Below are 27420 nucleotides of genomic sequence, written 5' to 3' on the forward strand. Positions count from 1 at the left end.
GTCTGTTCCAAAGCCACTCAGACCAAAGAGAGTCTTTACATTGACATTAGAGGGTTTTGGAGCAGGACCCACATGAACTGAAAAAACTTTCTGTGAGTTATACACAAAGAAATTTAGGCTAATTTTGTTTTTCCAGAATCAAAGCACATTTCTTTAAAAGTGAGCTTTCAAATCTATTCCGAACTAAATATGAAACAGGGATGATTGATGAGGGATATGCTGGCATTACAATAAATATAAAAATGAGAAAATACCTGATTTTTACCTGGAAAATAATGTTGCCAATTCCAAGCAGTCAGAGGAAATATGTGAGAAAAAAGGATTGGTGGTGATAAAAGGAAGAGTTTGAGTAAAAGAACACTCAAATATTATTGATGTAGCTCTGTTTATTTCCCTTTTGTATCAAGTGAAGTAACAGATTAGATATTGCTTAGAAGTGACACTGGAGTTTTCCAATGAAGTGTAGTGAGTGCAAGATCCATGTTGCTTAAAGGATGGATTCCTCGGCACTTTTGACAGCAAAACTTTTGTCAGTCAGATGTGTGAAGAAAGCACACCCTGCCTGACCTAATTTTCATGGACAGAAGTGCCAGTGTGGACAGCGCTATGTCAGCGGGAGAGCTTCCTGCCGCTCGTTGGGGGGGTGGTTTAACCAGGCCGGCGGGAGAGCTCTCTCCCACCGGCATAGAGCAGCTACACAGGAGACCTTACAGCAGCGCAGCTGCAGTGATACAGCTGTGTCACTGTAAGGTCTGTAGTGTAGACAGCCTAAGACTGAAACAGACAGAGAAGGCTTGGCAGTGCCCATAACATGCTGCTGCACGGCAGGCAAACACTGGAGTGGAGCTGCCTCTCCTTTAGGCTCTTGTTCTGAGTTTTGTTAATCACCCATTGTTCTAGGTGGGAGAGCCAAATTAAAGAACAGGGTGATCAAAAATAGCTCCAATTCATCCAGGGTAAACAGGTCATCTGAAATACCATTGCATTAGGAAGCTATAAGCAGGAATTAGAGGTGTACCAGGGGACACATCATTAGAAGTGGGCAAAAAGGCCAATTTACAATTAACTGAGGCTAAGCAAAAATTATTCTGTAATCTTACCAACTGTGAAACATCTGCCATTACTAAACACTGGAGAGTGCCTGAATGCTCATATGGCAACACCTGAAGCCACAGACACACCAGGCTATATTTCATGGCTAAGAGATGTACAGCATGGGGAAAGAAACAAGAACTCTTATTATTGTCCTTCAAATTCAAGAAATTAAAAAAATCACCCTCATCGCTTTTGTGATATTTCTTACAATTCTCACAATAAAAATATTGATGCTATCGATTGCCATTTCTGTACTGTTAACCATGGGTAAAGTATGTATGAGCAAGAGCCTTGTGTACACACAGAAGTTGGAGGGGGTCTCACCTAGCACTGGAATTCATTATGAAAGATTTATTCTACAAAACACAGTAAGAAAAGCTATTAGTGTATTTCCTAACCGATCAAAGCTAGCAAGGTCTGAAAATGTTACAAGAGTTCCCAAGCCTAATTCCATGACCAAAAAAGTTTCGAATAAGCTTCACATACAGATCCAAAAGCATCAAACAGCATGTTCCTCACAAACCTTTGAGGTCTGCCAATCGTTTCTCATTATGGCTTAACTCACTCCCAGACTCTGTGGGATTTGGGGACAGAACACATACATCCCTGCCTTCCTGGTAGATAGAGAAGCTGCAATACAGCCCAATGCATCAGTTATTTCAGCCCATGGGCTAGATTGGTGGCTATGCTCTACATGGCAGATCTAGTGCCAATCAATAAAAAGGGGAATAGGACAACCCAGGGAATTACAGACCAGTCAGCTTAACTTCTGTACCCAGAAAGCTAATGGATCAAATAATTAAGCAATCAATTTGCAAACACCTAGAAGATAATAAGGTGATAAGTAACAGTCAGCGTAGATTTGTCAAGAACAAATCAGGTCAAACCAACCTAATAGCTTTCTTTGACGGGGTAACAAGCCTTGTGGACAGGGGGGAAGTGGTAGATGTGGTACATCTTGCCTTTAGTAAGGCTTTTGATACAGTCTTACATGACTTTCTCATAGACGAACTAGGGAACTATAACCCAGATGGACAGGGCCGGCTCCAGGCACCAGCTTACAAAGCAGATGCTTGGGGCGGCCACTTCGGAGAGGGATGGCATGTCCAGCTGTTCGGCGGCAATTCAGCGGACGGTCCCTCACTCCTGCTCGGAGCGAAGGACCTCCCGCTGAATTGCCGCCGCAGATCGCGATCGCGGCTTTTTTTGTGTGTGTTTGTTTTTTGTTTTTGTTTTTTGTTTGGCTGCTTGGGGCGGCCAAAACCCTGGAGCCAGCCCTGTAGATGGAGCTTCTACAAGGTGGGTGCATAACTGGTTGGAAAACAGTTCCCAGAGAGTAGTTATCAGTATATCATATTACAAAAGAGTTCACAGTCAAGCTGGAAGGGTATATCAAGTGGAGTCCAACAGGGATCAGTTCTGGGTTTGGTTCTGTTCAATAACTTCATCAATGATTTAGATAATGGCATAGAGAGTACACTTATGAAGTTTGTGTATCATACCAAGGTGGGAGGGGTTGCAAGTACTTTGGAGGATAGGATTAAAATCCAAACTGATCTGGACAAGCTAGTCTGAAATAAATAGGATGAAATTCAATAAGGACAAAAGCAAAGTACGCCACTTAGAAAGGAACAATCAGTTGCACACATACAAAATGGGAAATGACTGCCTAGGAAGGAGTATTGTGGAAAGGGATTTGGGGGACATAGTAAATCACAAGCTAAATATGAGTCAACAGTGTAACACTCATGGGCGGTGCATGAACGGGCGAAAGCTAGCCCCAGCCCTGCCTCTCCTGCAACCCCCGCCAGGGACACTGGCCCCACCCTAGGCTTGTCCCCCCCAGCCCTAGACTGGCGGGAGGGTGCGCGGTGCACAGCCGCAGCCTCCCCAGCCCTAGAGGGCCAGAAGGGCAGGTGGGCTCATGGCCGCAGCCCCCCTAGCCCCATAGTGCCAGGAGGGCAGGCAGCATGGCTCCAGCCTCCCCAGCCCCAGTGCTCCAGGAGGGTGGGCAGTGCAGCCCCAGTTTGAGCCAGGGCCACTGCACAGGGGGACTAGAGCCGCATGCAGAGCAGGAAGTTCAAGCAGGGGGGATGTTAGGGGTGGAGGGTGTGCAGGGTCACACATGGCTGTTTGGGGAGGCATAGCCCATGGTAACACCATTGCAAAAAACAAAAGCAACCATCATTCTGGGATGATGGGTGTTTTGTAAGCAAGACACAAGAAGAAATTCTTCCGCTCTACTCTGTTTTGATTAGGCCTCAACTGGAGTACTGTGTCCAGTTCTGGGTGCCACATTTCAGGAAAGATTTGGACAAATTGGAGAAAGTTCAGAGAAGAGCAATAGACATGATTAAAGATCTAGGAAACATGACCTATGAGTAAGATTGAAAAAATTGGGTTTGTTTAGTCTGGAGAAGAGAAGACTGAAAGGAGACATGATAACAATTTTCAAGGAGGAGGGAGAAAAACTGTTCTCCTTCACCTCTGAGGAAAGGACAAGAACCAATGGGCTTCTTCAAATTGCAGCCAGAGTGGTTTAGGTTGGACATTAGGAAATCTTGTCAGGGTAGTAAAGCATTGGGATAAATTGCCTAGGGAGGTTGTGGAATTGCCATCATTAGAGGTTTTTAAGAGTAGGTTAGATAAACACCTGTCAGATGGTCTAGATAATACTTAGTCCTGCCTTGAGTGCAGGGGACTGGACTAGAAGACCGCTCGAGGTCCCGTCCAGTCCTGTGACTCTATGGGGGCATCTAGGTCATTGGATTATGTACATATGAACAGTGCCAGCTCTAGCATTTTTGCCGCCCCAAGCAGCAAAAAAACAACAAACAAACAAACAAAAAAGCTGCAATCTACCGCCACTTCATTCTACGGCAGCAGGTCCTTCACTCTGAGAGGGAGTGATGGCCCCGCCGCTGAATTGCCGCCAAATGGCCGAACGTGCCGCCCCCCTCTTCATTGGCTGCCCCAGGCACCTGCTTGCTACGCTGATGCCTGGAGCCGGCCCTGCATATGAATCCATTAGGCCCCTCTGTTGTGCACCCCAATGACTTCCTCCATGCAGTCTATTCGAGGGAGTCTATTTCATGGTGTATGTGGAGGGCATTTCTCCCTCACAGAGGGATAACACAGGTCCAAAGTGGCAAAAATGGTCTTGTGTTGGCTATCTGCAGTGGAATGAATTTCACCTGATATGATGGTATCAAAGAACAAAGTGTATAAAAGTGACAAACACAATGTGATTGGAAAACAGATGATAGAAGCATTTCGGGGATAAATAAATTGTAGATAAAGTTGGAGGTGCCACTCTCAATTAACAGGTCAGCTGACACTGTTATCCTAATAAGTTACATATCCCTCTAACTGGAGAAAGGAAAAATAAACATGTTATATATAATTTAAAGTTAAGAAAACTATTTCTGTAGATGTGCGTTGGTGTCAATACTCCCCCCCACAGTAAAATCACCTTCATTTTGAAATTTCATTTCTCATCCTGTGTCGTAATAATGATCTCATGACACTGCCGTTGACCTGCATTGATGGGAACTGTTTTCTAAACTACAACCACAAGAGCTTTGAACTACAGCGTGGAGGCGGGGGGAAGATACATTCAGCCTCTGAAAAGCCTTAAACTTTCAAACTGCAAATCTCCAAAACAAAACAATAAAAACTAAAGCTGCTGCCATGGAATAAACAACTGGAAAACCCTGGCTGTAGCGTGAATATGGGTGGAGAATGTTAGGTTGCTGGTGATGTCTTCAGACCTCGGGGAGGCAAACACTGGCCACACTGCAGCTTTCCAGGTCTTACCACCAGGGCCGCCGAGAGCGGGTTCGGGCCCCGGTGAAAAAAAATTTCGGGCCCCCCCAGCAAGGGCGGACCCGCTAAACAGGGCCGACGGGAGCGGGGGGGAAGCCGGGCCCCAGGCCCTCTTCCGGACCGCCGGGCCCTGGTAATTTGTACTGGCTTCCCCCCACCTCTCGTGGCCCTGCTTACCACTTTGAATATGTCTACACTGTACTCCTGGGGCATGACTTCAAGTTGAGCAGACATACCTCAGCTAGCTTTAATCTCAGAGACTGCTAGCAATAAAACTGCAGCATCATGCGTTTCAGTGCTGGCTAGCTGTGCTAGTAATTACCCAGAATTCTACTGGGCTTGTACAGCCCATCCTGGCAACTGCACTGCTCTGGTACCTGAATGAACTTGATTAAAGCTAGCTCAAGTATGTCTACATGAGCTGCAATCACACAACTGCTGTGTAGACATACCCCTATGTCATAAATTTCCGCCCTGTTGTTTCCGTCATCAATAGCAAGAGACATTTTGGATCATGACATCTGATTGCTCCTCTTTGTGGCTGCGGCTAAGAGGTAAACAATGCGGGGCCTGATCCAAAGGCCACTTGAGATACTGGTTTGGAGTTGACTTCAATGGTTTTGGGCTCCAATCCATGTTGAAGGAGCACAGACAAACTGAAGGAGAATTAATAAAAGGGATTAAAGGGACAGATCCTTATTTCACTGGAGTTGTGTCAATTTATACCAACTGAGGATCTGTTGTCATTTTATTCCTCTGAGCTTGTGACTGAAAAAATACAGATTTCCCATTATTTGACTTAATATATGAGGGAATTCTTTCTATACCAAGGCAAATAACAACAGCTGTGTAGAACTATTGACTGTTTGACTATCCTGCCTCAGCTATACACATTAGGATATACACTATCATATACAAAGGGAGACCTGAAGTATTCTGCAATATATGTTTTTCAAAAGATATTAAATCACGCTTGAATGAGCCCGAGCTGTGAGTTTTGGCAAAGCAGTCTGAACCTGGATTTTTTAAATCCAATTCTGTTGCAAATACAACTACTCTGATTGTTTTGATTTAATCAAAACTGTCTCTTAAATCTCTAATTCTAACGTCTTTTCAATCCTTGCTCAAACTGACATACATGTACTCTGTGACTGTGCATTATGTAGTTAACAACTTGTTATTTGGCCTATCAGTTGCTGAATATTCAGCCCATTGCTGGAATTGTTCAAAATGTAAAACTACTTATTGCCTTTATCGCTGTCGTCTCTCATTTCCTTCTCAGAGTTCATAGTTTTTACAGAAATCAATTAAGAAATATACAGTGATGTTCTATTTTTAAACTTCTCATGAGGGTGAAGGTTTCCAGATTATTTTTGTAGTGAAAGGAGGAAAAGCATAAGAATGAGGAGGAATAAAATATATATTTCATCTTCTAATTCTAGCTCCCTATAAAATTATACATTAATTGTTTTGATTATTTAGTAAGAAATCTAAATATGAAGTTAAAATTGCTGTTAAAATTATTTTTTAAGAAAACCACAGAACCTACCATTCAACTTTGGATATAATTACAGGCTTTTGCTTTTAAGGCTTTAAGATTAACTGGTTCCCATGTATGAAAATTAGTTTCTTGGTTATGTTTTTCAGTAGCTGTTGAAGTTCATGATGTTTTGGGTCCCAATGTAATCAAGGAAATATTTCTAAGTAGCTAGTGAACATTATTTAACCCTTAGAGAGACAAAGCTGTCACTTGTTTAATGGGGATTACCATTAAGGTTTAAATTTAAAAAATGCTTCAACAAATACAACTTGTTTTCCTCACTTACATAATGACAACTAGTATTTTCAAGTGAAGGAAGGGTATAAAGTGTAAAATTGAGCCTTGTTGTTATAAAGGAATCTCTTAATGTCTGGCAATAATAAAAATCAAATCTTGTATATGCCAAGTCTGGCTATCTGCACATATACTTGGAGGATAAAATAAATTGGGACTATGTCATTTGATTATTTCTGTAATCAAATATCTCATAGATTAAATGAAGCATTACTTAACTATCATTGAAAGGAATAAAACAGAGGGTATTTATTAACTTATTACCAGCTACCACCACTATTGGGAACATGTTCAATAATTCTTGTTCCTATTAGTATTTCTTTTGGTTTCCTGAGTGCAGCTGCTTTCCATAGAGAAAGTTCGCATTTCGGTATCATCTGTGTAACGAAAAGCAGTTGTGTTATTTGTTTAACAAATCCTCAGCCTCTGCTGGATGAATTATCTATACAGTTTAAGTCACTTCAGTCATGGTAAGTTTCACATCAAATTTTCATCACCCAAACAATTTATAGTTGTATGGGCCTGATCCAAAATCAATGGAAAGATGCCCATTGACTTCACTGGGCTTTGGATTAGGCCCTACATGTACATTAGCATAATGACTCATTATTTTGAGTTTATTTTGTGATCTCATACTGACTACCTGATAAGCCTGTTTGTCCCATCATTGCTAGCCAATTTCTGGCCCACCCTTCAATGAAAGGATCATGTCTATTCTTATTTAGCTTTGATTAACATCATTAACCTATCATACAGTGACGCGTCTCACACAGCAAATTGGTAAGCCAATTTCAGCAAGCAACATAAAGCACAGAACAGCTTGGATTGTCAGATAAACATACCCAGAGGTGCAGTTAGGATGCTGAAATTATTAGGTGAGTGATAGGAAGCCAAAAAATCAGTGAGGCACTTGAACAGAGAGTATAAACATAAATATCCAAAAGCATGCCACAGTGCATGTGTATTTTATGTTGATGTGCTAATACATTATCTGCTAAGGGTTTATTTAAACCGTTTTTGTATTCCCTGCAATTCATTTATCTGCATAAGGAAGAGGCACTAACAGGACAGTTCCTTATGAACAAGCAGCCCTGTGTGTTTTCCACTGCTGTTTATAATCCTTCATGCTCATATCTATAATTCATGAGCAAACTGTTTCGTGAACGTTTCCATAAAGGTTGAGCAAAGTACGGCGCTGTTAACATTCGCACTGTCATGCACAGAATCGAAATGTGCCCACTCTCATTCTATTTATCACAGCTCAAAGACATTTTGGCAATGATATTATCCAAATATTATTAAAACTTTGAACCCTGTCCCCATAAATTATCGCAAAATGGCTTCAGAGCCATTAGGCAAGGAGGATGTATGGGCTCCAGTTGCTTTGGAGTAATTATGTGCTTAAAAGGAAGCGTGGCTAAGCATTCTACTAGTAAAAAGAGAAAAGCTATGATCATTTGTTACTGCTTCAGTGCTATGCACAGTACTGTTCACACAGGTCAAGCCAACCTTACAGCAGGACAATTATCTGCCTAGAGAGACCAAACATCTGTTATTAAGTACGCACAGGCACCACTGCAACATGCTAGAAATCTTGTCCACTTCATTGGCTAAGCTTATGGTAATGTACTTCAAACACTTGGCTAACTCTGCACAACATCCCCCCTTTCTTATTGTTACTTCAACAGTTCAGCTTTGAAATATGCAGTACCTTCACTCCCCCATTACTTCCTTTAATATGCGCACAGCTGTTAAAGATGCCGGTGTAACTTTAGATGAATCTCTGTCTTTTTTTTTTTTATTTGTTTCGTTACATTCTTGTGCATTTATAAGTTACCAACTGAGCAGTGTTGTAGAGATAAAGTACAGCACAAAAGCACAGGGTCACTCTGTTTTTGCATTATAAAACAAATCCTCCTTTGATTTCTGTGTTTCAAACATTCATTAGGCTGTTAAGAAAGATGAAGGAGGTCATTTTAATTTTATAGGTATGAAATATAACCCCCCCCCCCCCAATAAACAAACAAAAACAGAAACCCAGGAGTCTTTTTTTAAAAATTAGTTCTGGAGTAGAATATATTGCAAAAGTTGGCAAAAAGAGAAACACAATCAGGTAAAGAGAGATGACTTGATCAGGACATAAAGAGGGGCTAAGTGGATGTGTGACTGCAACCGAGACACCAAGAAGCAGGGCAGCTGAAATCTATTCCAGGTGGGTACTGTAAATCCATTGTGGGGTTTATTGATCCAAGGTTGATTGTTTTGCTCTGGTGAAGAATGTTAGCTAACAAACCTGCAACTGCTGACAAACAGGTAGAAGATCTTCTCTCTGTCTGATAATTTACCTGAAATAAGGAAGAGATTCTGAACTGTATATAATTTGCTCCACTACTAATAGATCTGATGTTAATAGACAAGGTAGCTAACTTTCCCCCCTCTGATAGAAATTGCAGATGTAACTGACACACTTACATTCACAGGGCACAGCAACAACCTTAAAGGAGATCAGTGAGCTGGTGGCAGAGATGTCAGGGTAAGAAATTAGATCTATCTTTTCTGTCTTAGGCTTTTCTAAGGCATCTATCACTGGGCAGTAATGGGAGCTTGGGAGAAGGAGGAAGAGGATGCTAGATGGAGGAGCTGCAGAAATTCAAGACCCTAAAAATATTTTTTTACTGCAAGCTTACATGGAAAATGAGCAGAGTTTGTATTTGTTTTTGTTACATGTTCCCAGTAACCACCACCTGTAGTCATTTTAAAAGGGGCCTCTACAACCAGCAGATTTATGCTTGCCTAATATACTGTCTGTATACACTTCCTTTAAAAAAATCCCAGAGTCCCCTTCTGAAAAATAAAGTGAGGCCAAGATAGTGGGCTTGGTTCTACAAATGGAAAGTAAAAAATGAAGAGCAAGACAAGGAGTAGTGGGGAAGTTGATTCTGAATTAAAGATAGCAAGAGAAAAAAAGGGGGAAAAAAGGGAACAAGGAGGATCCGGAGAACTACAGGACAATCAGCCTCACCTCAGTCGCAGGAAAAATCATGGAGCAGGTCCTCAAGGAATCAATTTTGAAGCACTTAGAGGAGAGGAAAGTGATCAGGAACAGTCAGCATGGATTCACCCAGGGCAAGTCATTCCTGACTAACCTAATTGCCTTCTATGATGAGATAACTGGCTCTGTGGATGAGGGGAAAGCAGTGGATATGTTATTCCTTGACTTTATCAAAGCTTTTGATACGGTCTCTCACAGTATTCTTGCCAGCAAGTTAAAGAAGTATGGGCTGGATGAATGGACTATAAGGTGGACAGAAAGCTGGCTAGATCATCGGGTCAACAGGTAGTGATCAATGGCTCCATGTCTAGTTGGCAGCCGGTATCAAGCGGTCCTGAGGCCAGTTTTGTTCAATATCTTCATTAATGATCTGGAGGATGGCATGGATTGCACCCTCAGCAAGTTTGCAGATGACACTAAATTGGGAGGAGTGGTAGATACGCTGGAGGGTAGGGATAGGATACAGAGGGACCTAGACAAATTAGAGGATTGGGCCAAAAGAGATTTGATGAGGTTCAACAAGGACAAGTGCAGAGTCCTGCACTTAGGACGGAAGAATCCCATGCACTGATACAGACTAGGGACCGAGTGGCTAGGCGGCAGTTCTGTAGAAAAGAAGAGAAGAATGAGGGGGGATTTGATAGCTGCTTTCAACTACCTGAAATGGGGTTCCAAAGAGGATGGATCTAGACTGTTCTCAGTGGTCGCATATGACAGAACAAGGAGTAATGGTCTCAAGTTGCAGTGGGGGAGGTTTAGGTTGGATATTAGGAAACAGTATTTCACTAGGAGGGTGGTGAAGCACTGGAATGGGTTACCTAGGGAGGTGGTGGAATCTCCTTCCTTGGAGGTTTTTAAGGCCCGGCTTAACAAAGCCCTGGTTGGGATGATTTAGCTGGGGATTGGTCCTGCTTTGAGCAAGGGGTTGGACTAGATGACCTTCTGAGGTTCCTTCCAACCCTGATATTCTATGATTCTATGAAATGCACAGCTAAGCACATGATTGATACGAGGAGGAGCCAACTACAGCTATTCTCATCTGTATCACATCCGTTTTAACATATCTACTTGTTAATAAGGAAGCAGTTGTGCAGGGGGGTTGAAATCAGCTCAGTGTGGAGGACCGTGCCTTGTGTCTAACTTAACATTCACCCAGGCCGAACCTCAAAGGATCTGCGGGATCAAGGCTGTTGATAAAACACGCTTGTCAGGAAGGATTTCCAGTTAGTTTCTATTTCCTACAATAGATTTTCATTCCTTCCTTCCAAAGCCAAGCTCAGACACACACACACACACACACACACTTGCTAGAGGTGTTCTCCCTTCCCTGGCTAGAACGGGTACTGGATCCATAATGGTAAGATCGATAAAACATGGCTATTTTTGTCAAACAATGGTCAATTAATTTAATATCTAACCCAGAGAAGGCATTTGGAGCAAATCTGCGAATGAGTAAACCAACAAAGATGTTCGCTTTGCTCTTTTATAAAGCTTCAGGCTTATGAGTGTATGGTCTGAATTCCAATTCATTGCCTACCTTCTTTTGAATTAGAGCTCAAACTCTTACCAGGGATAAGAAGCCTTTATAACGTGTTTAGTACAATCACTTACACACTCTCACTGAAAAAAGGGCAACCGATCTCTCTGCATAGGCCCTTATGATGGGTAAATTTTGAAATTCTGTATGTATACCTTCTCTGGCATTCCTCAGGTACAGAGAGTAGTAAATAGAAAAACTCTTTGGGGGACTGGGACGGTTAGGTGATACACTTGATCTATATTCAGTGAAATGAGGAGATACCCTTCCCAAACTTCTCAGAAAGTCAGTTCAAAAACAGCCTTGAACACTATGCACAGAGACTCAACTTGACTGAAAATATTGCCACACTGTAGATTTCCAGGGTACAAGAAAGTGTGAGAGAAACGGTCTCACTTTTTGTTGTTTAAAATACGTGCACCTGCGCCTGCCCCTTTGTTATTACGACTGTTGCCACAGTAGTCAAAGGGATGTAGCCCTGCACATCTCTGAGGCTAGGTCTACACTACCCGCCTGAATCGGCGGGTAGAAATAGATCTCTCGGGGATCGAATTATCGCGTCTCGTTGGACGCGACAATCGATTCCCGAATCGACGCTCTTACTCCACCAGCAGAGGTGGTAGTAAGCGCCGTCGACGGGGAGCCGCGGAGGTCGATTTTGCCGCTGTCCTCACAGCGGGGTAAGTCGGCTCCGATAGGTCGAATTCAGCTATGCTATTCGCATAGCTGAATTTGCGTATCTTAAATCGACCCCCTCCTGTAGTGAAGACATGCCCTGAGCTTCTTGACAGTTCCTGCTGCACAGTACTGGAAGCCAAGAAAAGACGGTTACTCACCGTTGTAACTGTTGTTCTTCGAGATGTGTTGCTCATATCCATTCCATTAGGTGTGTGCGCGCTGCGTGCACGATCGTCGGAAGATTTTCTACCCTAGCAACACCGGCGGGTCGGCTGTGGAGCCCCCTAGAGTGGCGCCTTCATGGCGCTGAATATATACCCCAGCCGACCCGGCGCCCCCTCAGTTCCTTCTTGCCGGCTACTCCGACAGTGGGGACGGGGGGCGGGTTTGGAATGGATATGAGCAACACATCTCGAAGAACAACAGTTACAACGGTGAGTAACCGTCTTTTCTTCTTCGAGTGCTTGCTCATATCCATTCCATTAGGTGACTCCCAAGCCCAACTTAGGTGGTGGGGTCGGAGTGAGACATTGCTGTGTGCAAAACCGCTGATCCGAAAGCAGCATCGTCCCTGGACTGCTGCACTAGTGCATAGTGAGCTGTAAATGTGTGGACTGATGACCAAACCGCTGCTCTACAAATGTCCTGGATCAGAACTTGTGCCAGGAAAGCCGTCGAGGAAGCCTGGGCCCTCGTGGAGTGAGCGGTGAGGTGCGGTGCTGAGACACCTGCCAGGTCATAGCAAGTCCGGATGCAAGACGTAATCCAGGAGGATAGGCGTTGTGAGGAGACCGGTGAGCCTTTCATTCGGTCGGCCACTGCAACGAAGAGTTGCGTCGTCTTTCTAAAGTGCTTTGTGCGGTCAATATAGAAGGCCAGGGCCCTTCGTACGTCCAGGGAATGCAAACGTTGATCCTGGCGAGTGGCATGTGGTTTGGGATAAAAGACCGGGAGAAAGATGTCCTGGTTGATATGAAAAGGAGAAACCACCTTAGGGAGAAAGGCAGGATGTGGACGAAGCTGCACTTTATCCTTATGGAAAACTGTATAAGGGGGCTCGGATGTAAGCGCCCTGAGTTCAGAAACGCGCCTTGCTGAGGTGATGGCTACAAGGAAGGCTGTCTTCCAGGATAGGTACAAAAGTGAACAGGTGGCCAGTGGCTCGAATGGAGGACCTGTGAGCTTGGAGAGAACCAGGTTGAGGTCCCACGTCTGAACGGGCTGACGTTGTTGTGGGTACATCCGGTCTAAGCCCTTGAGGAATCTAACGACCATCGGGTTAGAGAATACCGAGGACGCGAGTTCCCCTGGGTGAAAGGCCGATATAGCGGCCAGGTGAACTCTAATTGAAGATATCGCCAACCCCTGCTGTTTTAGGGAGAGGAGATATTCCAAAATGAGAGGAATGGGTGCCTGCAACGGGGACATGGCTCGTTGTTCGCACCAACAGGAGAACCGCTTCCACTTGGCCAGGTACGTGGTGCGTGTTGATGGCTTCCTACTGCTCAGCAGAATCTGTTGGACAGAGTGTGAGCATTGCTGCTCTGCCTGGGTGAACCATGGAGCAGCCACGCCGTGAGGTGGAGTGATTGCAGGTCGGGGTGACGCAGCCGGCCGTGGTCCTGAGAGATGAGATCCGGACACAACGGAAGCGGGATCGGTGTCTGAACCGAGAGTTCCAACAGTGTGGTGTACCAATGTTGTCTCGGCCACGCTGGAGCGACCAGAATTATCTGTGCCTGGTCTCTGCGCAATTTGAGCAGTACCTTGTGGACCAGAGGAAACGGAGGGAAGGCATAAAACAGGTGGTCTTTCCAGGGAAGGAGAAACGCATCCGAGAGGGAGCCCGGAGCTCGACCTTGTAGGGAGCAGAACACGTGGCACTTCCTGTTGTCTCGAGATGCAAACAGGTCTATCTGGGGAAACCCCCACCTCCGGAAGATGGAATGTATGATGTCCGGACGGATAGACCACTCGTGCGTCTGGAAGGACCTGCTGAGTCGGTCCGCTAGAGTGTTCTGGACTCCAGGGAGGAACGATGCCGTGAGATGGATTGAGTGGGCGATGCAGAAGTCCCACAGGCGAATGGCCTCTTGGCATAGAATTGACGAACGTGCTCCTCCTTGCTTGTTGATGTAAAACATGGCCGTGGTGTTGTTGATGAGAACTAACACACATCGGCCACGTAGGAGGTTGAGAAATGCCTGGCACGCCAGGCGCACCGCCATCAGTTCCCGAACATTGATGTGCAGGGCTAGCTGGGGTGCAGTCCACAGGCCCTGGGTATGGTGTTCGTTGAGATGGGCGCCCCAACCCAGAGATGAAGTGTCTGTGACCAGGTGCAGAGAGGGTTGTGGGGCGTGAAATGGCATCCCCTCGCAGACCACATTGTGATCTAGCCACCAGGTGAGGGAGGTCAGGACTGAGGTCGGGACCGTGACCACCATGTTCAGGCTGTCCCGATGTGGTCGATATATTGACGACACCCAGGTCTGGAGTGGGCGAAGCCGAAGTCTGGCATGCCTGGTTACGTACGTGCAGGAGGCCATGTGACCCAGCAGGGTAAGGCACGACCTCACCGTGGTAGTTGGGAACGCCTGGAGCCCTTGAATGAGGCTCGTGATGGTGCCAAATCGGTTGTCTGGCAGGATGGCTTGTGCACGTCTGGAGTCTAGAACTGCGCCTATGAATTCTATTCTCTGGGTAGGTTCTAGAGTGGATTTGTCCTTGTTGAGTAGGATGCCCAACTCGTTGAATGTGTGCACTATTATGTGGACGTGAGCTTGAACTTGCTCCTTGGTGCGACCGCGTACCAGCCAGTCGTCTAGGTACGGGAACACCTGTATCCCTTGCCGACGAAGGTACGCTGCCACGACAGCCATACATTTCGTGAACACTCTTGGGGCCGAGGATAGGCCGAAGGGAAGGACTGCAAATTGGTAGTGCACCATGTTTACCACGAATCGCAGGAAGCGTCTGTGAGGTGGGTAAATTGAGATGTGAAAGTATGCGTCTTTCATGTCGAGGGCGGCGAACCAGTCTCCAGGATCGAGGGAAGGGATAATGGCCCCCAAAGAGACCATGCGGAACTTCAACTTTACTACGAATTTGTTGAGTCCGCGCAAGTCCAAGATGGGCCGCAGACCTCCTTTGGACTTGGGGATCAGGAAGTAACGGGAATAAAATCCCCTGCCCCTTAACTCTACTGGAACCTCCTCTATGGCCCCCATAGCAAGGAGCGTGGAAACCTCCTGTATAAGAAGTTGCTCGTGAGAAGGGTCCCTGAAGAGGGACGGGGAAGGGGGGTGGGAGGGGGGGATAGAAGAAAACTGGATAGTGTATCCCCTCTCCACTGTGCGGAGGACCCAACGGTCCGAAGTTATAAGGGACCAAGCACGGTGGAAGTGGGAGAGACGATCCCGAAAGGAGGGGGCTGGATCCTGGGGGATGACTGGGGCACCGTCCTCGACCGCACCTTCAAAAGTTCTGCCTGGGGCCTGAAGGTGGTCTAGGTGGCCCTTGGTTCTGGCCGGGTTGAGGGCCGGCCCACCTTCTTCTACCACCTCGCCCTCGCCTCCGGGTCGAGTCCTGTCTCTGACGAGGCGGGGGGGGGGGGTAGAAGCGCTGAGGCTGCGGTCTAAATGGTCTGCGCTGAGGGCCCACAACATGCATCCCCAGGGAGCGCATGATTGTTCTCGAGTCCTTGAGGCTCTGCAGGCGAGAGTCCGTCTTGTCCGAGAACAATCCATGTCCCTCAAAGGGCAGATCCTGTAGGGTTTGCTGTAGCTCCGGAGGCAAACCCGAAACTTGAAGCCAGGAGATCCTCCGCATAGCGATACCCGAAGCCAGGGTCCTCGCAGCTGAGTCTGCTATGTCCAAGGAGGCCTGCAAGGAGGTCCGAGCCACCTTCTTACCCTCCTCTACCATGGCTCCAAACTCTTCCCTGGACTCTTGGGGAATCAACTCCTTAAACTTCCCCATAGAGTTCCAGGAGTTAAAATTGTAACGGCTCAATAGCGCCTGTTGGTTCGCCGCTCTAAGTTGCAGCCCTCCGGCTGAGTAAACCTTACGGCCAAACAAATCGAGCCGCTTAGCCTCTTTTGATTTAGGCGCTGCAGCCTGCTGGCCGTGGCGCTCTCGTGCGTTCACTGATTCCACCACCAGTGAACACGGTTGGGGGTGGGTATACAAGTACCCGTAGTCCTTAGACGGGACAAAGTACTTCCTTTCCACCCCTCTCGCTGTGGGTGGGATAGAGGCAGGAGTTTGCCATATCGTATCCGCATTGGTTTGTATCGTGCGGATCAGGGGTAGCGCCACCCTCGATGGGGCATCCGCTCCGAGGATGTTCACGATAGGGTCCTGTACTTCCACTATCTCCTCCGCCTGCAGGTCCATATTACGGGCCATCCTACGCAGGAGATCCTGGTGAGCCCGAAGATCTATCGGAGGGGGACCCGTACATGAAGTGCCCGCCACTGTCTCATCCGGAGAGGAGGAGGAAGACGCCTCCGGTGGTACTGGATCCAAGGGGGGGTCCTGATCCCCCTGCTCTTGGGCCGGAGCATCACCTGTACTCGGGTCTATGGTGTCAGGTGGCGTGGACACGGAAGCCTCCATGCCCCCTGGCGGAGGCCGAGAGATGGTGGATTCTGGGGCCCTTCTAACCGAGTGACCCGAGCGAGAGGTCGATGGTATTGGAGCCCCTTGCTCCTGGTGGTACGCCCACGGGGTCCAAAATGACCAGTGAGATGGTCCATGAGAGTGGTCCTCTGCCATCTCCTGCCAATGGCCCAAGTTCCGTTCCTCGGCTTGCCCTTGAGGGTGGTATGCCGATCTCGACAGGTCCTCCGAGGAGCGAGACACCGATCTTGACGGCCATGGCGGTGCCGAGAGAGATGAAACGATCCCCGTGGGCTGTGGTGCCGCACGGTACCGGTCCGGAGATGATCTATCTCTGCGCGGTGCCGGCGAACGGTGCCGGGACCGCGATCGGTGCCGATGACCTCGTCGGTGCCGGGAGCCGGATCTGGACCTCGATGAGGACCTGGAGTATGCCCGGTGCCGGGAGCGGCCTCTCGACGTCGAGCGTCGACCGTAGCGGTGCCGAGAACTACGTCTCGACGTTGATCGGTGCCGACGATCATAGCGGTGCCGAGACGTAGATCGGTGCCGCGACGAAGATCTTGGCCGCAAGTACGACCGGTGCCGAGGTGATATTCGGTGCCGGGACTGCGAGCGGCATGGGGACCTGCTTCTGGACCTGGACCGGTGCCGAGGTTCCAGCCCTTGTGATGGAGGGCGCATCAAGGCAGGTTTCCCCCTTGACTGGACCGGGCGGGTCAACGGTGCCGTCGGTGCCAGCGGTTGAGGCGGTGCCGGCTCCGTGAGAGCTATCAAGTCTCTCGCCGCCACGAAGGTCTCCGGAGTCGACGGGAGTTGTATTACCGCCGGTCTCGGTGGAGACGCTATCTGCACCGGACTCAACGGCCTCGGTGCCGGAGTCGACAGTGCTGGAGGCACCTGTTTCCGGTGCTCCACCGGCGCACTCGGCTCTACCCCCGGCACTGGGGGAGCCGGCGTCTTCGGTACAGAGGTCCCCGTCTTATGGGCTTTTTTATGCCCCGGGGATAATGACCGGCGCCGAGGTGCCTGCTGCGGTGCCGACGAGGTCCGGTGCCGGGGAGGTTTGTCCGACACCGCCCGCGTTGTCGGCATTGCCGGTGCTGCTGGGGCACTGCGCACCGAGGCGCTAGGTGCCTGGGCCTGGCTCATAGAAGGAGTGTCCGGGCTAAGTGCCGCCTCCATCAGGAGTTGCCGGAGCCGAAAGTCCCGCTCTTTCTTGGTCCTTGGTCTGAAGGCCTTACAGATCTTGCACTTATCTGTTTGGTGGGACTCTCCCAGGCACTTCAGACAGGAGTCGTGCGGGTCGCTCGTGGGCATAGGTTTAGCGCAGGAGGCGCACTGCTTGAAGCCGGGAGCTCTGGGCATGAGCCCGGGCCCGCGGCCGGGGGAGAAAGGGGGCGACGACCCCCTTAGTCCCCTGGACTATTATAACAAATCTAACAACTTTAAAAACTATTTAACTATTAAACTACAAACACTAGAACTATAACTATAACTACAACTGCGAATAACTAACTAAGCTAGGGAGAGTGGAGAACAGCTATGCCGCGCTCCACAGTTCCAACGACCGTCAGGGGCGGTAAGAAGGAACTGAGGGGGCGCCGGGTCGGCTGGGGTATATATTCAGCGCCATGAAGGCGCCACTCTAGGGGGCTCCACAGCCGACCCGCCGGTGTTGCTAGGGTAGAAAATCTTCCGACGATCGTGCACGCGGCGCACACACACCTAATGGAATGGATATGAGCAAGCACTCGAAGAAGAACTGAAGTTTTGGACTAGAGAAAGAGATGCCAGGGACATCATAAGCAGCCAAAACAACTTCAGAAAAAGTCTCAGAGAAGTTGCATTGCTTTGATTATATATAATTAAAAGAGAGGATCCAATAGCCCTGACACAGGTGGAGCGAAACGTTATCTGTGTGGATTATAGGGAGAAATGTACGTTGAGAGGGGAAGATAATGCATGGGGCTGAGATGTTCTCAGGTAGTAACTGGTGTGTAAAGAGCGAAACTGAGATCCTGACCACCCTGAAACAGAACCGTGATAGTTTCAATCATGTAGTTATTTCTAGCAGGGCACTAGCACGATTTTCTTTGTTAAAAATGGCCAGGGATTTTCTCCAGCAATGACAATAGAGATACCTACTAGCCATTCCACATATAAAGTAGCATCTCTTTTCTTAGTGCAAAATGCTCTCACCCTGCTCAAAGCCTGAGAAAACTGGTGTTACGCCAATTGGCTGCTCTAATTTACACCAGGGGCTGAAATGGGCCCTAATAATTGAAGGAGAATAGTGGTGGCTGCTAGCCATCTTTCCCCCCACTTCTCCCCTCAGGTATACTGAAGGAAGCTGTAATGCATTTGAGCCAAAATGAATATTTTAGTGATAGTCAAATTCTATTTGGTTCCCCAGGACATTTGCTATCAAAAGCTTCCCTTACACACGAATGTGAAACTCTCTCTCTCTCTCTCTGATTTCCTATTAAAGGACTAGGTCTAATTTGTAACTCTTATTTATGACACACTGGATTTTACATGTTCAGTATCATTTTTTTCATTGAACTCTGCCTCCAATTGCTCTTCTCTTGAGAGAAATTTCACAGGGAGGTTGAAAAACTAAACCTTTGCCTGTCTGTTTCTTCAGATGCATTTGTTTGGAGATTTCAAACCTGACAGGCCAAAAGCCATTCAGCTGATCTTTAGGTTACACAGCACAGTAGCATTCTAAACACTCTTATGCTGGACTGAACTAACTGTAATGAAGTCAAAAGTAAATATAAGTCACTGGTAGGTTCATATGGTCAATACTAGCAAAATAGTTATTGAAATGTATATTAAAATCAGCAGTGAAAAAAGACCTTGGTGAAAATCCAGCTGATACAATACTTGTATTTTGTAGCTCATTATCTTTCATAATTTAATCCAAATATGGTTCTACCATATAAAGTACTTGAAATTTAGATATTGCACTCATCATATATTATTATTAGGTATCAGTGGGCCCTATATCAAATGTCTTCAACCTATAGATGTAATTCTATATTAAACTCTTTAATATGATTTAAATGTTGTACAGACAAGATTTAATTCTCTATTAAATTATTAAAAGTTTCAGAGTAATTTCTATAGAACCCTGATCAGTTTCTACAGAACTCTATTGGTTTCAACATTATTAAATTCTATAGCATTTTGAATAAGGTATCCATTGTGCCATCAATTTTTCTGCAGAACTTCCCATCAAAATCAATAGGGATGTCTGCTTAAAAACTGAAGGTAAGTTCTTTTCACATAATTTCGGATCTTAGGAAGTGCTACTAGGTGTTTAAAGCTCATGCACATCTTCAAAATGAAGCAAGGATTTCATTCAAGCAGACAGGACTTGCCCAAAGAGCTTTGCATGTATATGTCATGTATATTTATCTCTTTCCCAAAAGGAAAATGTTGACATAAAGGAGACTCATAAATTACAGGTATATCATGGTCAGCTTTATGGAATATACCAAGCACAGACACAACTCATAAACTCAGCTTTTTCTAATCCATTTCTACATCATTATCAACAGAGAAGTACAATTAAAATTATTCTCTCAAAAGATGTTGTTTATCAATGTGCTAACAACAAAGAAGGGTGCATAGCTGTTTGTGTCACCATAACACAACTGATAGTGATAGAGGTGTTGTGGCTGAAACACAGAACTGGGAGGCCTCTCAGATTTCCTGTGTCACACTGAGCATGTCTGTCAATCTTATTGTGCCTCAGTTTCTGTATCTGTAAAATTGAGATGAGAACAGCTACATCACAGAGGTGTGTGGGGCTTAATCACTGAGGGATAGGCTGTGCCATCCTATTCACTCTGAAAAGCATCTTACCCATTAAATAGTCCCATTGACTTCAAGGAAACCATTTGTGGAGTACAATACTAATCAATATGAGTAAAGGCATCAGAATCTGGCCCTTTGAAGTGCTCAGAGATCCTTATATGGAAGGCACTATATAAATGCGAAGGTAGATAAAAATTCCTGGAACCCATATAAAGGAAGCTTCACAAAGAGAGATTCACACACATGATTGATGGCTGTTATTCATAGTGCATATTAATTAATGCAGCCTTGAAACTTGAGAAAATTCTCTATGTACTGACACTGCCAACTCTCCCAACATTTTATATGGTAGATAGCCTGCCCTTAACGGGTCACTTATATAGTTTCCTGTATTGTCTGGCTATTTGATGTTTAGTATTTTTGTATGTAGGATTACATAAGAAAAAAAAATCAAATGATTATGCAAATCTAATTTACTTTTAGCATGATATTTATTTACATGATGATGCTAATTGGGATGGATATTTATATAGAAAGGTATTTACTTACACACTGATGAGATGGGAAAAAAATAAAATGATTTTTAAAAGCTCAACTTCACATATTAGATAATTACCAGCTATATTGAAAGAACTCGATAGCATGAGGGAATATGAACTCCTCTAATATATCAGTATTTAAAGAGCACACAGAGAAAGTTTATGGAGAAGGAATGAAACATTCCTGGCTGAGGGAGAGTGACACATACATTATGTTACATGTACACTCGTTAAATTTCTCAATAGACAGCCACAAACGTAACAGGTTACACACACATTCATACAATACTACTTTCCATTTATACTGTATACAGCACCTTGTCTTTTATTGGGATCATATTAGCATATACCAGGAATTAGAGTGACACTGATGACTGTTTGCAGTAAAGGTTACAGAAGAGAGTTATCATGTTTGAATTGTTATATGTCTATTTCTTTAGTAAACCTGAGGAGGAGAAGGAGGAAAATGAGTGGGACTCTGTGGGGTGGGGGGAGGGGAGGAAGAGAGAGAGAAAGGAAGAGGGTGGAACATATGCAGAAGTGATGTGTAAAGTTACACATCATGAAAGGTACCCTGCTCATGCTGAGTACTACAAGTTTACGCTACAAGTTGTCTCTGAATCCAGCCCCTATTAGCTGTAAGGGAGCCTGAATCTAAGGGAGTATAAGTAACTGAAACTTACATGCTGAGGAGTAAATCGGGGAAGCAATTAACAGAAGGGCGTAAGAAGGCATGAGTTAAAGCTGCACCTTTTAAACACACTCTTCCAGCCCCTTTGGGTGTAAATCACACCACCTTAGACTCTCTTACTAGTGCATAACTTACACCACCAGCTAGAACACTTCTGAACTTGGCCTGGTGTTCACACACCATGACAAATGTGGTCCACCTCTTTTTGTCTGAACACCCATATGTAATTAATGTGGGCCCTGCTCCTGCACCACTGAACTCATCATTGAGTTTTGCTAATGACTTCAACGTGAGTAGTACAGAAGTAAACTCACCCCCTTTCTGCCACACTCCAAATACTCATCACCTTACAGCAGGGCAGAGGGGTTTTCCAAAAGACAGGACAAGTATGACATCAGCTCATGTCTAGTATCCCCAAGTCATGTTTACAAACATTCATTGAAAAAAGAAAGTTAAGAAGGGCTTCTACACCACTGCAACTTTCTCTAGCATTCTGGAAAATTTTGGCTAAACTTAATTTCCTGAGTGTGGTACCAGCATATAAGATGTATCAAACTAGGAAATATTTTCACAGCAGGATTGCTGGGTTAGAATACCATATCAAGAACTTCATCATTCATTTAGAGGCAAGCAAACTCTTGATCTATACATGATGTACATACTCCTTTCAGAGCCATACATAGCCAGATGCTGAAATCATTCTTAACCAAGTCAAGTTCACTACTTGGTAAAAATACTCGAATTTTATGCCCAATCAGTTACATTAATTCTTTGTGTTTCCTTCCGAGAGGCAACATACAGTACAAATGCTCACCTAAATGATTTGTCTATGAGTCTGAGCAAGGGCCTTTCCCGACCTGCTCTAAAACAAACTCCTCATTCTTTGTAAAAAATTCCTGGTGTATTAATAATGAAATTAACAATGACATAATGTTCAGCTCTAGACTTAGCTTCAAACTTGGCTCCTCACTCAGAACTGCTCTGCACTCACCCTAGACATTCTCTCTCAAAAGAAGGAGCCACTCCCACCTCCTCTAAATCCAGGTAGAATAACAAATGACAACCGTAAGTGAGTCAACAGAGCCAGTCAGATCAACACTGTTTAGACAAACATTGCCAACCTGTTACTCTTTTACTGTAAATGTATCTTGCTATAAATCACTGTTAACCCCCCGTTTTTATTAATAGTATTCATTTATTTAGGAAGTACTGGTTCACAAATCCTTGCCACATAAACATCAGAAACAAAACAATCATTTCAACAGTGAGCTTTTGTTTCAGGAGACTTATAGAGAAATAGAGTCATCAGATCTCTCTCTTTAACCGGATGTCACCATATTACAGAGGGAGCATCATTGCAACACCCATGACATGTCATTTCTAGTGATTTTATTAAACTGAGTGAAATCTCTGATTACACATTTAACAGAGGAGGCACGTCTATCAAATGTTAATGTTAAAAAAAATCTAAACTCCTGTTTTCAGTGAGACAATCACCAGAGACCATTCAAATATGACTAAGAACTGAATCTGAGCTGCACTTGTTCCCAGCCAAAAAACCTGCACAAAGCTAAAGGCCAGAAAAAAATGCTCAGTGGGGAGACTTGTGCCACCCTTACAATCTGAACACTCCTTCATGCGCCCAACTTTTCTTGATGGCCTACTGGGCAGTTGCTCAGTCCCCATTGCTCATGGGTTTCCCATATTCCTTCCCTTATCCCTATCTTGTTAAGTCAAGTCCCATGATGTTCTAAGTAGGTTTCATCCACTGAACGAGTCTACTCATAGCTGCCTTCTGGACAGTTAACCACTAGACAGAAAACTATTGTGAGGGAAGAAAAAGTAAAAAACAGGGAATAGAGAGGCAGCTTGGGAAGGGAGGTTCCTCAGAGAAGTTTTCTTCGGCCTGCACCTCACATAGTGTGTTGATTGGGTAAGGTGGCAAGAACGTGAAGATGAAATTGTGCTCTTAGGGAAACTCATATTCATACCCAAACTTCAGAACAAATAGTACAAATACTAATATCAGCAATTCAGTGCCCTATGGTTCCAATCACTTTGACAATGAACATCTAGATTTTCTCTTTAGCTGTGAGCTGCAGTTTTTTAAAGAGCTGTAATAATCAAAGCTTCTCAAGGAAACAGTCTGTGTTATGGAACTTGGTAAGAACCCTTTTTATACTCCTTTCCCTCAAAACAATGTGATTTAGGGTGAAGCACATTTTTATAAGGCTTCCCATAATTGAGAAGACATCTGTTAAACTGCAGGTGTCTTCTTTGTCTATCTCTTGCCTACTTGATAATAGATGATCTAATTTGTGTCTCTACACAGTTTCCTCCTTTATGTAGGTGACAGAGATAGAGTGATACCATCCTTCAACTAAAAGGAAAAATGACTTCCCTGCAAGATGTGACTGTACTTCCCATCACGTTAAATGATCAATCATGAAGTTTTACAAACTTGCTTTGCAGTTCTTTTGTTATGATGCTATGTCCCTAGTACCTATTTGGTGTAGATGTCTCATGCTTTTCATAATGCATATCCTGATTGCATAAGGATCTGTGTGGTTCTTTCAGAACCCCAGTCATGAACAAAGTACCTCATGTACTGTGAGGACTTCATGCACAAAATAAATCTGTCCTCCCTTCCCAATTTCTTCCTCTTCTTCTTTCTCACTAGCCATTTTCTCTCACTACTTGATTGTCAGTTTGATTGCAAAATGACCAGAAACCATTAACATTCAGTGAAGGCATCTTTTGATTAGTACTAAATTCTCTCTCACACACACATACGCACACAGTTGTATGTGAAAGCATAGTCTCCTATTCCTTTTAGATAAAACAAGGGGTACTGGGGTTTAGAATTCAGAAGAGATTTATTCTGGGCTTCTTTTGTAGTTCTTACATAGTGTTTATATGAGGGTGATTCTGCCACTAAATTATTTGCAAATGCTTGGGGGTGGGGGCATGGGGTTGGGGGAGATTTGGAGCCAATTTGTAATAAGCAAGAACAGATTGACCCAGATTAAAAGATACAATTAGTCTGTCTGAACAGTAAACCTGAAAAGTACTACTTACAACAAGTTATTGTTTTATGACAAAAGGAGACACCCTGGCAGAACAATAAAGCCAGTGCCACAGATAAGAACCTTGCAATTTACTCAAAACACTATGGAAAAACCAGTTCAGAGATATAACAATCCCTCAAAAATAAAAAGATATACAAATGTTATCAGGACAAAGTTAAGTTCAACGACATACACATATTCTAAACATTATACATATGTATGTACATATATAAATATTCCAATATGACTCTGATTCTATTTTACACAAAGGATACCTCTCACAGCAGGGGTTCTCAACCTTTCCAGTCTACTGTGCCCCGTTTAGGAGTCTGATTTGTCTTGCGTACCCCAAGATTCAACTCACTTAAAAACTACTTGCTTACAAAATCAGACATAAAAATATAAAAGTGTCACAGCACACTATTAGTGAACAATTGCTGACTTTCTCATTTTGTCTGTATGAAATTTTAGTTTGTACTGACTGCACTAGTGTCGACTGTTGTAAAACTAGGCAAATATCTAGATGAGTTGATATACCCCCTGGAAGACCTCTGCATACCCCTGATTGAGAACCACTGTCTTACAGCACACTGGGGGCAAAATTCTGGTCAATTAAAGTCACTGCTAATTGACTTCAATGGGCTCAGGATTCCACCCTGGCAGCATAAAGGGGCTCTAAAGTAGGCCTAAATTTCATTTACAATCATGTTAAGTCTCCTCTACATGGTCAGTACAATGTAAAGCTGCCTTAGAATACATGAGAATCTGGCTCCATCATATAAACATATTTGGATTTATATGTACACACACATTTTTTTTATAGATCTGTATAATTACTAAAGAACAAATTTCTTGGGGCAGGGACCACATCTTTTTATGTTTGTAAAGCACTGAGCACACTCTCAGCACCCAGATAATAAGCACTACTTGTGTGTGTTGATGTGGGAGGGAAAAGCTTGCGGGAGGGAGGGGAGAGCAAATACGCACATATTTCTAAATAGAGCAAATATTTCTAAACAACTGAGCAGAATGAAAGCAACCTCACAATTTATTTAATTTTGTTTACTAGATTTTTTTCATATCTAACATTACTCTTTAAATAAAGGCATTAAAATATTACGCTCTGAACACATACTCCTAATGGATGTCGGTGCCACCGACATTCATACTCACCCTACCTGGATGCCGCCACATTCCAGTTCTTTATTAAAACTCTAGTCTGCTGAATGTGCTGAAGGGGTGGGATTAGGGTTATTCTAGAGGGCCAAACTCTGCTTCCGTTGCTCATACATGAAGTCTCTGTTTGACCATGGAGGCCTATTTGCCTAAGTCATGTAACCTATGATGTGGAGGAACTCCAGTAAAACCTCGTCTAGTTAAGGACACCACAGAGAGACGGAAGGGAGCTGTTCCAGTGATAGAGCTTCACCTCTGTCCCCTTTCTGGTCTCTCTCAGAGCATTGCCTCTGATCTTGTGCCTTTATCTACCCTTGGGTGGAATTAAGCAATTCTCCTACTCTCAAACCACGACCTAGGCTACAGTATGTATCAGCCATTCTTACTCAGCAGGACTGACTCAATTTGGGCACCTGCAGTTCTTCCTTTTGGGGGTCTGTGAGCAGTGGTATATAGTGACCAGACAGCCTTCTTAAAACCAAAGCATTGTTTATTTTAACAGTAGGAACAAAGCATTTAGAGAAAAAAGATTTTAAAACAATAATCTGTCTCTCTTATCTAAAGGCTTATCAGCCACCTGTGCAGGCTTGGTGTCTTCTCACACCTCCAACAGGTGCTTGTCTCTCAGGCCGGTTCACCTGAACAACTATCCTGTCTCTTGAGAGCGTTCCTTTTTGAAACCCGCCACAGTTCTCTTGGTGTCCTGTGTCCACAGGCCTCTTCCTGTTGTGGCTCAAACCAGTTTTGTAGATTGGCTAAAGAGGAGGCAAAATTTTCCAAGTTCATAGTCCTGGCATTGTCCCTTAACAGCACTCAAGTGTTTGCTGAGGGGGTACTCATCTTGAGCCAGTCTTTCTCCTTCCTCCTTGTTTTCCCCAACAGCCGCTATTAAATTAAGCCAATACATGCATACAGTAAACATCATAATCACCAAGCCAACATGCAGTATTCATACATTATTACAGAATTACAGAAAGTGAAAGATGCCTTAAGTACCTGAAACTGCACGGAGGATATGAATAGACAGAACGGAACAGGAATTTGTCCAGGATACAAGGGCGGACTGGTGAACATTTGCTATGGGATATATTATTACCATTATTACAGGTGGCAGGACCTCATCCCAGTTTTACACCTCATCCCAAAAAAGCATCACCTCCATAGCACAGGACCAATGCCCCAGCTCTGCATTACCGACTGAAATGGAAGAGTACCACTTATTCAGTCACTAGCAAGTATCACAACTGCTGTTACTCTTTAGTCCTGTATATGTGAATTCTCCATTCATGGCTGCTGCTCACACATCCCTGTACCTGTTAACAGGTGTCTCGCCTGTGATCCGCTGCCAGCAATGGACATCATATTGGAAAAATATGACTCTCCGGGGGGGGGGGGGGAAAGGTTGAATCTTGCTATTCAACTTTTTTTGTTTTTTGGCCTCTAATTGCAGGCTTGAGGCAGTGCACAGCAATTATCA

The sequence above is a fragment of the Malaclemys terrapin genome, chromosome 14 (genome assembly GCF_027887155.1).
Source record: "Malaclemys terrapin pileata isolate rMalTer1 chromosome 14, rMalTer1.hap1, whole genome shotgun sequence".
Taxonomy (NCBI): domain Eukaryota; kingdom Metazoa; phylum Chordata; order Testudines; family Emydidae; genus Malaclemys; species Malaclemys terrapin.